The following is a 13,430-nucleotide window of genomic DNA, read 5'->3' as shown; positions in this document are numbered from 1 at the left end:
TAAACTACATTTTACTAAGCAGACAACTACGATGGAATATCAGGGGATGTTATCTTCCTTACCAGCCCTGTCCTCAGATGAGCTGGACTCTTCACTGTTGCTGATGAAAGGAATGTCAATCTTTTTGGATGTAAGTACTCTAACATCTGATAAAAGCCAAAAGTGACAGCTGGCCAGATCTTTGTAGGTAGGATAGCACAGCTTGTATGTGATGGACATTGGCTCTGTTAAGGGGTTTATTATGAGGGCATATCCACATATCAAAGCAGAGTTACAGCTGTAGTAGTTAAAACAAGGCAGACAAGTGTGAAAACTGAGAGCATGAGAGAAGGAGCTGACAAGTATGATGCACTGGTATGGTTAATGAATGGTAGAAAGGTCTGATTTGTCAGGCAGATTCTATGTTTCCCTTCTTTTAATAATTTGCACATTTTTCAATGCTCTGTGCATAGTGCTTATGCAATTCATCACTTCTTTATAAACCTCACTTATCATTTGGCTTCTTGAAGCTATGATGTCTATGCAGTTAGTATGAAGACCGCAAATGTAAAGCAGATACTGCATGAAAATAAATTAAATTAGTAACTGTATGAAGGTAGAATTTAGGCTTGGAAAAGTAGAAGTTGACCAAATAACAATCCTTGTTAGAAGTTGAGACAGAAGTGTTATAGACTTAACTTTTAGCGTGGCCACAAAATAATCCACAAACTAATAGCTTAGTAACTAAGCTTATTAGTTCACACTTTATTTTGTGGCCGCTAAGCTTATTAGTTTGCAGTGCCCCTGTGAGGAAGCCATGGCTCCCCAGGGCACCACAGTACACACTTTGGGAACCTCTGACCTAACACACAGTGCACCCCTGTTTACACAATAGTAATGCACCTTTGTATAGCAGACTGGCTACACCTATACAAAACTACTTGCTAATATGTTACAGCTCCTGCAGATATGCTACTGTGATTACCAGTGTCATGCACTGCAGTGAACCTCACCATAAGTGAACATGCACATATTGCAACATGGGTATGCTTAGCTGTTGTTTGCATGGCAAACTTGCAGTTCTTGACATGCATAGGGTATAGGTGAGCCATTACATGACAGTTCCTCACTCACCGGCTACAGGTTGATGTACCCCAGCCACACTAGAGGTACCTATGGGTTTGTGGGAGAGAGGTATTGTCAGAACACACACATCTGGCATTAGTATAGGATAAAATGTGCATGTATGCACATGCACAGTACAAGCTGTGATACTACCCAAATTGCTGACATTCACAATATGTGTGCACGTGTACATTACAAATCCTCAACCACAAATGCTGATTGACCTCACATATGCATACAGGTATGCAGGGGCTGCTACTATGAATGCTACAGTATTAACATGATGAGCACTGGAGGCTTACCTGGACACTCCTCAGCTGTAGAATCTATGCCACTCACCTCCATGACATATGTAGTGATGGTTTCCTGAGAGCTGGTGGTTGAAACCAGGTGTGCCAGGAAATCCTCTGTGGCTGACAGTGGTGGTTGTGTAGCAGGCCCTCCCCCTGTCCCAGCACAGTCCCTGGCCACAGCTGCAGCCCTTTGCAGTGCATGTTATATGACATCAGTAGCATGTTGTTGGACCTGTACGTAGCTCCTGTCCCAGTGACCCAAATCATTCACTGTTTCTACCAGGTCTGCCCACAGTGCAGTGCTTTGTTGCTGGTTGTGGCAAAACCTTGACAACAGCACCCATTGATGGAGTCTCAGGGATCATGAATTGTAGTTGTCTCAGCTTTTGAGAAGGGTGAGTTGCGACGTCTGTACATCCCACCTGACAGACATGAACAGGGGAACACATCACAGGGCTGCATACATAGCTTACCATTATGTACAGACCCTGCACATCCACTTTTACCAGCACTATCCACCACTAACCCCCACATCATAACCCTACCATCTATCAGCACAGTATGTCTGTGGGTATCATCAACACAGTGCCAATACAGCATACGTTCCCCTCCTGATCCTGATGTTTCATGCTACTTGCTGTATGTGCTGTGAGGTGTTGCAATGCATGTACCTATTGCACCTACTGTTGCCTATTCCTAGCCTGTCTGCATGGTCTGCTGTGTTGTCAGCCCCCTACTGTATTAGCAATCACATGGTCTGTAGGACTACCCCTCAGGTCTCCCCGGCCTTCCTCCCTCAGATTCTAAACTATATTGCTGACAATGTCTTACAGTTTCCCCAGTCAGTGTGGTTGATATGGTTGTCCTGGCATCGTGTAGCACCTGCCTCATGTGCATGGATGGACAGCCATCTACAAACACCAGCAAGGAACACACTGTGTGAGAAATGCAATGGCAGTAGTAACCTGCAGTCCATGTTCTGTCACTGTCAAAGCTGCATATCTGTCCCCAAACAGGTTGCTAACACAATCAGTACACCTCACACACCAGCCCCACCTACACAACACATACAAACATCTGCAGTGGTCCTCAACATCTGCAGTGGTCCTCAACAATGAAAGTGGATCTCTGAGGCAGAGCCACACATGAATGCCATAGCCGTACACAGCACATACCACACATGGATACACACCTGTGTCCCACAGCCATGCAGGTGTCAGCCCATTTCAAACCTGTTACATATAGGGGACTCCAGTGGAGACACATTGGTGTGCCTCTGACCTGGCTATATATGTGGATGACAGTTACTTGTGTGTCACATGGCAAGCTCCACTATAGTGCATGCACAGTGCTGTCTCTCACCAACAGGTACTGTCATGGGTCTGTCACAGTACATGTCGGTGTGCCTGACCTGACATGTACGTCCCTGGACTATATGCACTGAGACATGACTGAGCACACTGGTTATGTGTCACAGGCAAGTATGTCCCTAGCTTTACGCTACATCATGCTGTCAACCAGACTGATGCCACAATACAATCAGGGAATGATTGCCTTAACATGTGCACATTTATCCTGTGATATTCCAGGGGTTTCAGTACCTGGCAGTCTGGGATGATATGGTAAACAGACCACAATTCTCTGTGAGAGATAGCCTCCATCTGTCTAAACTGGTATTCATGCATCTGTCACTGGTTATTGGCAGTAGCATAGTGACTCCATTATTAAAAGTGGTGAAGTTATCACTACCAACATATATGTGTCAGTGCAGCACACACTGACAGCCATGCTGCTAAATGCTAGAAGTTTACACATGACTTTGCCCTCATTGCAAGTAATCCTAACCCTGGGTACCGCAGACATCTGCGCAATCACACAGACGATGGTTCAAAGCTGCAGAGAGCACCTCATCCTACCTGGTCAACCATCCTATCATACATTCAGATGTCAAGGTGTAGCCAGTAAGGCCATGGGACATGGGGTGTCAGTATATATGTGACACATACACATCTCCACACTGTACAGGCAGTAAGCTACACAGGGGACACTGCAGGGGCAGTTCATCATTGCCAGCACACACTTATTCAAATCACAGCTAGCTACCGGCCAACACATGTGACCAGTAAGCCCATTCAGCCTATATGGACCTCATCAACTGTATTAGGAGTCGGGTCTGTACCCTGATACTGGTTCAGTTGAATGACTCTAACATACATTGTCAGATATACCCATACCAGCACACAAATGGCCAGAGAGCCATCAACAGTGGAAGTAAAAACACCTTGGTGTGTCCAGGGGCTACCCTCACATGAGGTGAAGTTGTATTGTAGTTGACATTACACAACACAGGATGCCACTGCAGGATACCTACAGTGTCATCCTCCATGGCAAAGCAACCATCATGTAGTCACATTTGCAGTCACCATCTCCTACAATACCCATCTAGCTAGGGTCAGTTATACATACTATAACATGGAATACATCCTCCAGGGGGATATACACAGCCACACAGCTCCCAAACCCCTCATTAAGGACTGGCACCAATAGCCACACATACACACAAGTGCTATATGTGTATTTGCATAGATGCATGTAGTCAGGTATACCCGGCAGGCCTACATCATTCTCTGCTAGGATATGTACACCTGTCTGGTAGACATCTGCAATGCATACTGTCCATAACAGAGATGACATACTGTTGTCCAAGACCAAATAGTGACAGGTGCCCAATTTGGAGCATTGTCTCCATAGAGTGTACATGAGAATGGGATCAGTCCTGCAAACCTGCACTACAAACACAGAGCTTATAGTGTCGACATCCACTATAGACAGTCATCTCCCCTACTGCACATATGTCTGCAACAGCACAGGAAACAACTGCAGCTGCTCACTTGAGGTGCTCAAGGACACCAGCTATACCAGTGCTATTGCAATACCATACTGGATGCCTAGGAGAATTGGTGTAGGCTTCAACCCCTGTCTTCCCCATCAGTACATCAAGATAGCCACAGTACCTCCCCTGTCTCCTATATGTAGGGAACAGGTCACTGCTGCCATGTGAAAGTCATGGTATACATCTGCCATTGGAGCCTATCACATCACAGGATGCATCCTACATGGCCCCAGGCATGACCATAAAACACCATAAGGAACCATATTCAAAGGAGGAATGAGTACTGCCTTTGTCCCAGCTGTTTGGATGACCACTTTCTCTCCTTTAGAGTAAGGTGTTGCATCCCCCTCTCAGTCACATGATAGATGCAGCAGCCTAATTAGGCTTTCTGCAAGACCATAGTATAGTTTCTAGAGAACCCCAGTAACAAGCACATTGGCGACCTGCACACAATCCATCACGCACACTTAGGCTTTGTCAAGGAATGGTTCATGTCTGTTACACTCGTTTGACCTAATATACAGAAAAAAAGAACTGCTGGCTGCTGAAAAAATCCACAGAAGGAACTTATTCCACTAAGGAATTTATTAAACTCGACAAAAACAATGTAGTTAGTGCTTTCGTCTTATTTCAGTGAATAAAACTTCTTCAGACAAACACATTACACAAATCTTTGCCTTAAATACACAACTCAATCAATTAGTCACATGTTGGAATCAATTCAGAATTAAAGGCAAAAACATCCACTATTACAAGAATGATAATAAATATGTAAAAACATCATTAAAAGTCATTCAGATGCTTGCAAATGATATGCTATATCATAATAACTTGCTGTGTGTGGCTCAAAAAATATGTATGTGAATAAATATAAATACTAAATACTAAAAATACTAAATGACCTATGAAAAGCAACCAAAGGTTAAGAAAAAAAATGCATGTTAAAAAAATTTATTAATTTATATATATGCAAATGTCTAGTCTAAAACATAAGTAACATGTTATCTGATATACACAATAGATTTATGTAGCCAAGAAAATGTTTATAAAAACAACTTTAAATATGGTTTAAATACAAAGCTGAGACCTGATTGCAGTTTGGTTAATTGTACCACCACCAAGAGTCTTTGAAATGTTTTTAACAGTGATCAGGATTTCAAGGTTTTTAATTATTCTAACTTGGAGGTCAATACTTCTTTGGTGGACTTATTAGCAAAGGGACTGACTTTTGTTCCCGATATAAGAGCTAGTCTTGCAAGAACTATTACTGATTTAAAATTATTTGTACGTAAACTGAACTTACAATTTTTGTTTAAAGACCAATCTAGAGCATCTAATGAATGTAAAGTGCTCAGTACTTTTAACCCACCTTTACTTCCACGTTTACAGGTTTTTGAACAAATGTGCAAACTGGATCTACGTGAAAAACTGGAACATAATAGGCATAATAAACCTTTGGGTACTCATAGTAATTTTACTGTGCAAGAAAGGGAGAGTCTGAAGTATTTGGGTTTTCAGAATGTTAGAGTAGTCAAACCTGACAAAGGTGGAGGGCTTGTGTTTTTTGACAATGATGATTGTATCAGACATATGACAAAACTACTTGTATCAGAGCATTATTCTTTTTCGTCCTTGAACGAAATGAACTGGGCTCAACAAAAGATTAACATTTTTTTGAATGATTTGTTTATAGAATGCAGAATTCCTTAGGATCTCTATAACTATTTATCTAGTTTAGCTCCCCTCACTCCAGTAATCTTCAGTATTCCAAAGGTTCACAAAGTTCTTGATGCCCCACCATTACGTCCTATTGTCAATGGGAGGAATTCTATTATATACCCACTGGCAAAATTTGTAGATACAACACTAAAGAAATTTGTTGGCATGCTTGACTACATTTGTAGAGATTCATGGTCATTTTTGAAGAGCATCAATGGTTTGGAGTATAAGGAAGAGATTTTGCTCTTAACCATTGATGTTAAGGACCTTTTTAACGGTCATACCTATCGACTTAGGTATTGAGTGGGTAACCGATTTCATTAGAACAAAGGGTTGTCCCGAAAGGGATAAAGAGCTTATAGAGGAATTATTGGACCTAATTTTGAACAATAATGTATGTTTAATGGATGTTATTATTTGTAAAAATCAGGGGTTGCAATGGGGTCCCCATGTGGGGCAAGTTTTGCAAATCTTGTAATGGCCCACTGGGAGCAGCATTATGTTTTTAATAGTAACAATATATTCAAGAAAAAAATCTATTATTACACAAGATATATTGATGATGTTTTTATTATGTTTGATGGTATCACTGATGACATTTTGAGCTTTGTAGTTTATTTGAATGAGTCTACTCAATTCTTGAAATTCACTCACAATATAGGAATTGAGAGTATAACCTACCTAGACATAGAACTATTTAAGGACAGAAATTCAAATTCATTTAAAGTTAGGGTACATAGGAAACCAACTTATTCTAATTCATTCCTCCACTTCACCAGTTGTCACCTATTCCAGCAGAAGAGATCTGTGGTGAAGGGACAACTGATGAGAGCAGCATGGATGGTGTCTGATGAGGAGGACTTTAAAGCAGAATGTCAACTGTTATATAATATGTTTGTGAAACGAAGATACCCTTTACAATTATTGGATGATTTGATTTCAGAAGTACACTTTAAAAGGTTCAATGGTCAATTTAAACCCATTTTGGGATCTTATTCCCCTATGATTACTAATATTGGACAGTTGGAAAAATCCAAATCATTTACGCTTACTTTCATTACATCTTATAGTATTGATGCTAATGTTATAAGACAGAGAGTCTTTAAAACTTGGAATTTATTATTATTATTATTATTAGACGCTGATTTAGCCCCATTTATTGGATCATCACCTAGGATTACTTATAGAAGAGGACTGAACTTAAAAAAATCTATTGGAGAGGGTGAATATTTCTGGGTCTAGAACTACTGGTATGTACAAGTGTGAAAATTGCCCTTACTGTAGATATATGGAGGTAGGCAAGACTTTTTCTATAAGGGGCAGAAAATATTCTATTACTAGAAGATATAACTGCCTCTCCAAAGGTGTAGTTTATTTGGCCACCTGTAGACAATGTCCTTCTTTCTACATCGGCAAGACCGATCGTAGACTAAAGGACAGAGTTTACGAGCATCTTTATAGTATTAGATAATCTAAAGTTGAGAATGCCTAGCAAAACATGTTCTCGAATATCCCCATCATAGTTTTTGTTTTCGGATCATTGATCAGATTGACTTTAATCCAAGGGGTGTATATATTCCTCTATATTGTTAGAACTTTAAGAGCTCCTCTGGCAAGTAAGATTGAATGCCTACTGTCCACCAGGCCTGAACGATATGTGTTCACTGGCCTGTGTGTTGAAGCTCAGGAGCCTTCAGAGATAAAATCTCAGGTCTTAGCTTTGTATTTAAACTGTATTTAAAGTTGTTTTTATAAAAATTTTCTGGGCAACATGAATCTATTGTGTATATCAGATAACAGGTTACTTATGTTTTAGACTAGACATTTGCATATATATAAATAAATTAATTTTTTTTAACATGCATTTTTTTTCCTTAGCCTTTGGTTGCTTTTCATAGGTCATTTAGTATTTTTAGTATTTTTAGTATTTATTTATATATATATATATATATATATATATATATATATATATATATATATACATATATATATATTTGAGCCACACATAGCAAGGTATTATGATATAACATATACTTATGCAAGCATTTGACTGACTTTTTAATGATGTTTTTACATATTTATTATCATTCTTGTAATATTGGATGTTTTTGCCTTTAATTCTGAATTGATTCTAACATGTGACTAATTGATTGAGCTGTGTATGTAAGGCAAAGATTTGTGTAATGTTTTTGTCTGAAGAAGTTTTATTCACTGAAATAAGACAAAAGTGCTAACAACATTGTTTTGTCGAGTTTAATAAATTCCTTAGTGGAATAAGTTCCGTCTGTGGATTTTTTCAGCAGCCAGCAGTTCTTTTTCTGTTTATTGCTTCATTTTCTATTTTTAACAGTTACACTCATTTGACCTGTATGACACAGTCACCAAAGCCATGGACAGGGGGGGACAGTGCAAACTGCCTACCTTGACCTAGACAATCTCTGTGACAGTATAACCCCCGTGGCCATTATAGACAAACAACCCCATGTATGCATCACACCATATGTTACCATATGGGTAGCACACCAGTGCGCTGACATGACCCACCTATTCCACAGAGGGGAATCCACCTCAAGCTGTTAACCCATAACTGCATGTGTAACATGTTTTTCCATGTTTGGGCCTCTGTTATGTGTGATGAACACTCCTGAGGTGCATGTAACAGCCATTAACCTATGTCTGACCATGTCTACAGATGACTGCATGGTGTGTGCCATCACTGGATGCCCTACTGATGTCGACATCTGCCTAGGAGGGTCTCACACAGATATATGACTGTTGCCAGATGCATGGCCTCAGGCCGCATAGCAGGATATGCATTATCAATCCCTTCAGGGAGAGTGATGTCCCTGCATAGTATCACAGTACTAACAACATCCTAGGCATGCAATCAGTTGTGATGGAGCTGTGGACACAGGTCATTGGCAACATGACATTTCAACACAATGTTGCTCCCATTGTAAGGTACACCTTCTACAAGGCACATGTCATACATAAGGGTATGTCATCAAGGGACATGGTGTATACACATCCCCGTATTCCCCCAATGAGGCCCATTATTGTATTATTGTATCTAATTCCCTGTACGTCATTCACATCACACAGCATATGCAGCAGCTGGGAACATCACAGAGGTTCCCCACCAGGGGATACCAAGGCATCAAACATCTGCCATACACCAAAAGGCTATAAGGGCAACCCTCTACCTGGTTTCATACATACTCCTCAGGGATGACCTCAGTGTGGCATGCCAAACAATCATGGATTCAGATTGCTGGGAATGCTGCACTAGTGGAAGCCATGCTCCACAATGTTAACATACACACACATACACACACACACACACACACACACACACACACACACACACACACACACACACACACACACACACACACACACACACACACACACATGCTCTCAACCTGGCATATCACATGAACTGGGCATGCTGGCAGCTCAGATGTGTGTCCCACAAAATCACCCTGCGGTGGAATGGGCACCCTATCCACATCAGGCAGAGTAGCCATTTATACCTTTGCAGGCATAATTTGGATAAATGGATGGTTAACTGCACATACACCCTTGGGATCCCACCTGGGTCCCTGCTGGACTAGGGTATCAGGTGCTGCCTTACATATGCATGGGATAATATCTGGGCTAGGCATATGGCTGCTCAGGGCCCATAGCCTAGTAACCTCATATGGTTCCAGGAATACCACATATTGACTGAGTGCTGTGACAGACTGTGTTGTTATGTCTTTACAACCAACACTGCCATCGACTGTTGGGTGCCCCCTATGGGTGACGTGGCAGTGCCATGTCATCCAGCTTACATCTGCCAAATAGATGAGTGGCAGAACACATGCATGTGGACATTCCAGCAATGGCTGTGCTACAAAATAACTGAGAGCAGTGCAGATGCGGTGTAGGGTGTCCTCCACATAGATGTCTGACAGCTGCAGTACCCAGATGTTTGCGGAATGTGTACACATGTTTGATAGATGTAGACCTCCTGATAATCCAGTAGCAGTCATATGTGAGCGACCACTGCTGGGGTGAGTCAGGGGCCAGAGATGTGATCTATGTCACTGCAGACAGAGCCATAAGGGGTGGCTGTAGGTGCTGGACAGCAGACTAACAGCAACATGTCACTCCAAGAAATGTGGTTGAGACCCACTGTGTACATTCCTATTTCTCATTACTGCATCCCCCCATCTGCATTCTATTACATGCTTAATTCCCTAACACACCTGGTATATTGCTGTACTTCTTTGTGAGAGGAAATCTAGTTGTAGTCTCCTACAGAATTGCAGTCTGTCTTTATGAAGAAAGTGTCGTACCTGTTTACCATAGGTAGCAGCTTGCCTTTTGTAGGTAATGCTCATGAACAAATAATTGCCTGTGCACCAATTTATGACTCTCACTAGCTAATTGCATCCAGAACAGCTGGGTTGCATTGCCATTAGTCAATGGCATGTGAACAAATTCCTATAATTAAGGCTTTCATATAGGCCTTGGCCCTTTTCCTGGCCTGTGAGGAGGACATTACTGAGGTGTGGGGCTACAGCATCACAGAGGGTATATAGAAATATTATACAACACTCCTCATGACCACTAAAAAATATAGTATACTAGCACCAAGCACAGTCACTTTTATTTAAAACAAGCAATACAAAAAGTATCTCCTCTAGTGCCTCGGCTATAAAAGCTTTTACAGAGTACACTATTTCCTTTCACCTTATGCCTTATATACATTACATCAGACTCATTAAACAATTATTCAATTAAAATTAATTAATTAATGTGGGAGGTGTAGTTGCAAGACATATGTGCATGCATACAGTGTGTTACACAGGATTGGCATGAACATGTCTGTTTGGATGGCTATGATGTGTGACACTGACCTGTCTGTCATACTTTTGTGAAATCAATCTGTACTGCCTTGCCATTACATCAGCACACAGAATAGCTTTGATGACAACCATGCCATATGTAGGTGACATGACTGTGGACATTCTGCAACAGTCTGTGCAGCTGTCAGCTGTACCTGATATGGTGGGCCTCCCGTTAAGCCATCAACATATCATTGTCTGTGCACTGGTTTGGTGTCTGGATTACAGGCCCACGTACACTGTCATTTATCGCATTATATGTAGAAGTAGTGTCAGTGGTACTCATGATACCTTCGTAACAACACCAGTAATCCCCCAGTGTTGACTTTGTGTACTGGTGTATTGCAGTGAATTGTAGTTCAGAGAGTCCTGGGGCAAATACTTGGTAAGGGTATATTTTTTTCCTTAATGTTACATGACTACTGCATGATATCTTTAGAAAAAAAAGCCTTAATTTCTAAAAGCTCATGTGTCCAAGTGGTGTGTTGTTCTGACTATAGATAAGAAGGTCCTGGGTTCAATACTTGGCAGTGGTGTCTTTTTCCCCTAATGTTACATAACTGTAGTGCATGATATATTAAAAACAATAACAATAGCTCTCTAGAGAAGAGCTGGCCTAGTGGTGCATTTCTCTAACTATAGTGCAGAGTGTCCTGGGTTCGACACTTGCTAAGGCTGGTTGTTTTGTTGCTGGGCTGAACAGTGTCTGAATCAGACAGGGTGATTAAAAGAGTTTGGCGAGCCATGCTGCGATGCAAATGAGGCTTATCACTGCTTAAACCCAGGCTATTTCCAAAAAAAAGAAAAGAAAAAAGGGGTGATGGGAAAGTGGTGAAATGGGGGCAAGCAGGGGGAAAAACAATATGAAAGGTAGCTTGGGATATGCAGGACAAGTGTAGGAAAGGACCATAGCTCTCCATTTCTTGTGCAACAACAGCTGTGTATGATGTGGACAATTTGGAATTTGGAGACTCACACCCCACAGGGGGGTGTGGGTGACATACGTTTGTTGATTAATTGATGGGATGATTGATTCATGGAGGTGTAAATGGGGGCAAAATGGAAAGCTATGTATGGGATGACATTTTTTTTTGGGGGGGGGCAGATGCCCTTTTTCTTTTTTTTAGGTGAGAGTGGGATGTTGGGGAAAGGGTTGTAGGTACATTTGGGGAGGTAAGTTGGGTAGGAGAGGTTGCCTTTACAGAGAGACAAGACAGGCAAGATAGCAGACAGGGGCAGTGTATGACACATGAGGGGGACAAACACCTTGCACAGGGAGGGTGGTTGGGAATCAGATGACCTGGTGCCCCCTAATGGAAACAGTGGGACTGAAGTCCCCATTCATGGGCAGTCACCACTGCCCCTTCATGGCCCCGATGGTGGCTGTGCTGGGGGCTGGGAACCAGGGCCAGGCTGCACCTTGAGGTGCACCAGTCTGCCCTCTATCTGGCACAGTTGGTCATCCAACTCCCACTGGAAGACCCTGCACACCATCCATGAGAGCTGATTATGGGTGATAGGATCTTCTCTGCACCCATGCATGGGGGGAGATGAGGCCTGTCCCCTGAGGCGGTTCCACCTGAGGGTAGTGCAGGACCAGTGGAGGAGGCAGCTCCAGGTTGGGTCTCAGATGTGCTGGGACCAGGTGCTGCAGCCAGATGAGGTGGGACAGGCAGATCCTCTGGGATCGGACTACCAAAATGTGCTATGGTGTTGAGGTTTGTCAAAGAGAATTGTTTAACCATGAACAAAACATTTCAATGTCAGTTATAACAGCATGCATGGGCAGTCCAATTAAACCAGAACAACACAACTGCATAGCAAATGGAACACATGCATAAATGGAATAACAGTCATTATTGTAACACCATGCCAGTAACAGTTACGGCAACAGGCCAACAACAGTGGAATTTCAACAAGATATGTTAGTATGCAACCACTGAAATTTATAAATAATAATACAACACAAGTCCCAACATTAGGTTTTGAGAACAACATATTGTAGTATATGAATAATAATTAGTGATGCAGATAAGGGCTGGGGGGAGAGAAAAACATTCCATTAACAACTGTATAGGCTATATTTTTCACAACAGTATTGCTTAATACTCTACAGATCTGCCCATACTTTACATCAACCTGTGCCCTATAGCTTTTGTAGCATGTACATACCTGTTAAGCTGTCATCCTGGAATGGTATGGGCCAAGCCGTGAAAACTATAGGTACATAACCACAGGGGACTCGTACATGTCTGGGTTACATAAATGACTAACAAGGTGTACCCTGCACTTATGTTGTGTTAGTGTGCTACTGGCATACTTCAACTGGATTTATATCTGTGTCCAAGGTTATTGGCAACAGTGATCACTAGCCATGACAGTGTGACACTTGAGAGACATATATTGGGAAGATTGAATGGTGTATATACCTTTCCTGTTGTCATTTGTAGGCATGGGGTTGGACAACTGGCACACATTCACAGATGCAGCAGACATACAGAAGTACAAATATACAACGTTTATTAGTAT

Source organism: Protopterus annectens, chromosome 6.part0 (genome assembly GCF_019279795.1).
Source record: "Protopterus annectens isolate FY-2018-M chromosome 6.part0, PAN1.0, whole genome shotgun sequence".
Classification (NCBI taxonomy): Eukaryota; Metazoa; Chordata; order Ceratodontiformes; family Protopteridae; genus Protopterus; species Protopterus annectens.
This window is presented reverse-complemented; position numbering follows the sequence as displayed.